The sequence below is a fragment of the Coregonus lavaretus genome (genome assembly GCF_964263955.1).
Source record: "Coregonus lavaretus genome assembly, chromosome: 16".
NCBI lineage: Eukaryota > Metazoa > Chordata > Actinopteri > Salmoniformes > Salmonidae > Coregonus > Coregonus lavaretus.
In genome coordinates, this window is record NC_140003.1 from 45,659,311 (window position 1) to 45,663,842 (window position 4,532).

General features: G+C 44.4%; 1 pseudogene across 1 annotated transcript in view; it reads right to left on the bottom strand.

Annotated features, from left to right (window-relative positions):
* LOC311143864 (syntaxin-binding protein 5-like) overlaps window positions 1-4,532 on the bottom strand; it is a 293,895-nt pseudogene that overhangs the window by 54,243 nt on the left and 235,120 nt on the right. The window contains exon 18 of the transcript in view: window positions 1,987-2,055. The product of the transcript in view is annotated as a syntaxin-binding protein 5-like (transcript). The remainder of the gene's footprint in view (window positions 1-1,986; window positions 2,056-4,532) is intronic.

Consider the following 4,532-nt stretch of genomic DNA (forward strand, 5'->3'; position numbering starts at 1 on the left):
CATTTCAACCGCCAAAATCTATGCGATGATGTTGAATCAATGTGGAAAACTAATTGGATCTGCAAAAAGTCATCAACGTAAGGACATTTCATATTTTTTCCACCCAACTTTTAACCTAAATCCAATGACATGGTGAACATTTTTGTTGATTTCATGTTGAATTCACATTAGTTGAAAACTCAATCCAAAAGTAAATCCGAACTAGAAGTTGAACTGACGTCTGTGTCCAGTGGGTTGTCTTGTTGTCATAGCACGTTTCTCTTCTTATAATAGTCTAGTCTAAAGACGACGTTCTGGAAACTGACGACAGCTATAGCCAGAAAGTTGTAGTGAATAATATGTGAATCCATGTCGAAGCTCGGGATCATCTTAGCTCACCATCAGCAATGAACACCGCAGGATGTGAGGCAATGAACACCGCAGGATGTGAGGTAATGAACACCGCAGGATGTGAGGTAATGAACACCGCAGGATATGAGGCCTGCACTTTAAGGATCAAACCGCCTCAGTGGCCTCAGAGCTTCCTCTCTGAAATTGGAAGGTTGGGAGTTCGATTCCCAGCCAAGTCACACCAAAGACTGTATAAATGAGACCTGACGTGTCTCTGCTTGGCCCTCAGCATTAAGGAGATAGATGTGGGGTAAGGCCCTCCGATAGACTAGCATCCTGTCCAGGGGGTGTTGTACATCGACCTATAGACTAGCATCCTGTCCAGGGGGTGCTGTACATCGACCGATAGACTAGCATCCTGTCCAGGGGGTGCTGTACATCGACCGATAGACTAGCATCCTGTCCAGGGGGTGCTGTACATCGACCGATAGACTAGCATCCTGTCCAGGGGGTGCTGTACATCAATCTGCCTCAGGAGCCAAAAAAGCTGTTCATTCTTTTGTCTTCAACATTGCTTCATGATTGTCGGCCATATCTGCATTTTAAAGTAATGCCAATTCAGTGGATAGAATGTCTGCAGTGCAAGCCTCATTCAAATAGACAAACACAAACACTAAGGACTGAACAAAGACCTTGTCGCAGAGTGATGAAGTTGATCTTAAATCTAGTTATCTAGTAAAACCAGATACAACATGTGAAATCTAATCTTTGGTATTTTACTTAAACTTTAAGTTCAATCTTCACAGTCTTCCAGTAGCAATATATCAGGGTCTTTATGGTCAATGTTGCAATTCATCATTTGCCGTGAATCATCATAATTTCCCTGGTGTGTCGTATTTCATATTTCAAAGTGCACTGTTACAACTGAGTAACTCTGGGGAAAAAAACTCAGCTGAGAAGTTTTAATTAATCCATCAATCAACTGATCAACTGCAGTGGAACAAAAGCCTGAAATGTTTCAGTAGACGTAATTAATCAAATGAATGTTTAGTTTTTAGTTTTTTTTTTAATGTGTATTAAATGTCTCATAAAGAAGTCAATAATAAACAAAACATGACTCTAACTATAAAATGTACACATAATATTTATTATATGAATGTGTGTCATGTCTCTATGTCACCATTGGAAATGGCATCACTCATATCGCTGTGCTGCATTTGCAATGTATACTGTGGCATGGATTTTTGACATTTTAGTCATTTCATAAACGAGATACAATTTTCCAAGGGGACCTTGGCAAAAGGACCCACTATATTGAGATAACTGGACTATTTTGGATTTTAAATTACTTACTTTTATTCGATAATGACACAGGTTCCGATAAAGCCGTAGCATTTAATTTGACAATGGCTCTGCTAACACTGGGATTTGTTTTTAACTCTTGGCGAGCTGTTTCAGAGCTGTTTCAGTAACTATCAATGTCATTCCAATCATCTCTCTGGTATGTCCCCTTGCCGTAATCCTCTTGCCTCCCTGTTTCCTTGTCCCCTTGATTCCTTATTCCCTTGTCTCCTTGTCTCCTTGTCTCCCACACAAGTCTCCTTGTCCTCATGTCTCCCTTCCCATTCTCCTTGCCTTGAGGAAGGCCTAACTTACTCTGATAGGATGTACGGATCCTTTTCTTTGAATCTGAATAAAAGTGAGACAGGCTGCGCATGCAAAAGTCTGCAGGCAGGCCCACATGCCCACACCAGCAGCCACAGACACCAAAAGGGAGGGAGGGAGGGAGGGAGGGAGGGAGGGAGGGAGGGAGAGAGGGAGGAGGAGGAGGAGGAGGAGGAGGAGGAGGAGGAGGAGGAGGAGGAGGAGGAGGAGGAGGAGGAGGAGGAAGAGGAAGAGGAGGAGGAGGGAGAGAGAGAGAGAGAGAGAAGAACACAAAGGCCCAGAGTGAAAAAGCAAGTGAAGGCAAGCAGCAACCCAGTTAGTGTATAGCAGGGAGAAACAGACAGAGAAACCCAGGATCTAAATGATCCTACTAAATAAATACATTCAATCTATGTGGGTAGAGGAAAATACCTGCTAGTATGGGGGGGATAGGAGGGATGGAGTAGTGGTGGAGAAGGAGGGAGGAGTGGTGGAGGGGGAGGGAGGGAGGGAGGAGTGGTGGAGGGAGGGAGGAGTGGTGGAGGAGGAGGGAGGGAGGAGTGGTGGAGGGAGGGAGGAGTGGTGGAGGGGGAGGGAGGGAGGGAGGAGTGGTGGAGGGTGAGGGAGGAGTGGTGGAGGGGGAGGGAGGAGTGGTGGACGGGGCTAGGAGGAGTGTGTAGTCACAGTGAGTAGCTTGCTAGCACCAGTCCAGATTAGTAATAATATAAAATGCCATTTAGCAGACGCTTTTATCCAAAGCGACTTACAGTCATGCGTGCATACATTTTTTGTGTATGGGTGGTCCCGGGGATCGAACCCACTACCTTGGCGTTACAAGCGCCGTGCTCTACCAGCTGAGCTACAGTAGGAGAAGGGTGACAGTCTAAAGCATGGATCATCAACTATGCTGAACAAAAATATAAACGCAACATAATATAATGTATTGGGTCCCACATTTCATGAGCTGAAATAAAATATCCCAGAAATGTTCCATTAGCACAGAAAAGCTAATTTCTATCAAATGTTGTGCACAAATTTGTTTACATCCCTGTTAGTGAGCATTTATCCTTCGCCAAGATAATCGATCCACCTGACAGGTGTGGCATATCAAGAAGCTGATTAAACAGTATGACCATTACACATGTGCACCTTGTGCTAGGGAGAGTAAAAGGCCACTTAAATGTGCAGTTTTGTCACACAACACAATGCCACAGATGTCTCAAGTTTTGAGGGAGATTGCAATTAGCATGCTGACTGCAGGAATGTCCACCAGAGCTGTTGCAAGACAATTGAATGTTTATTTCTCTACCATAAGCCGCCTCCAACGTTGTTTTAGAGAATTTGTTAGTACGTCCAACCGGCATCACATGCGCAGACCACGTGTAACCACGCCAGCCCAGGACCTCCACATCCGGCTTCTTCACCTTCGGAATCGTCTGAGACCAGCCTTCCGGACAGTTGATGAAACTGAGGAGTCTGAAATAAAGCCCTTTTGTGGGGAGAAACTAATTCTGATTGGCTGGGCCTGGCTCCCCAGTGGCTGTGCCCCGGCCCAGTCATGTGAAATCCATAGATTAGGGCCTAGTGAATTTATTTCAATTGACTGATTTCCTTCTATGAACTGTAACTCAGATAAAATCGTTGAAATTGTTGCATGTTGCGTTTATCTTTTTCTTCAGTATAGATTCAACCTCGGGCCGATTTGTTCTTGAGCGGATGGTCAGGGGGCCAGAACATAATTACAAATAATTTGTAGACTGCAAATTGACCACAAGAAGCCCAAACAGATATCATATTTTACTAAAACATAATAATTGCAAATCTTGCTTACATTTGTATACAATCAAATATATCTCTCTATTTTGCATTGGAATGCTTTGGAAAAGACTTCCAAATAAAAAACACTTCGAACTGATTTGCTGCTGTTTTTACAGTGTTAATTCCCCCCAAAAAGTTGGGAGGGGCCAAATAAAATCCCCCACAGGCCAAATTGGGCCGGCGGGCCACCAGTTAGTGAACCCTGGTCTGAAAGGGGCTTCGGTAGCTTTTATCTAAGAGTAGTGCTCAAGCAGAAGTAACTGAAAGAACCACAACACACATGATGCCACCGTGGAATGCAGCTGGTCACATGCACCTCATGTGGTTGGTTGGTTGGTTGTGAATAGGAGGGGGGGGGGGGCGTTTTTGTTTTGTATATGTATTGTAGGGAGACAGGGAGGTTAGGAAAAGAGACAGGGAGGTTAGGAAAAGAGACAGGGAGGTTAGGAAAAGAGACAGGGAGGTTAGGAAAAGAGACAGGGAGGTTAGGAAAAGAGACAGGGAGGTTAGGAACAGAGACAGGGAGGTTAGGAAAAGAGACAGGGAGGTTAGGAAAAGAGACAGGAAAGAGAAAGAAAGGACAGCTGACATAGAGACAGAAATAGAGAGTGAGGTCACGACAGATACCAGAAATATAAAAAGAAAAGGGGAGAGAGAAAGAAGAGAGAGAGAGAGAGGAGAGAGAGAGAGAGAGAGAGAGAGAGAGAGAGAGAGTGATAGAGATAGAGAGAGTAGGGGAG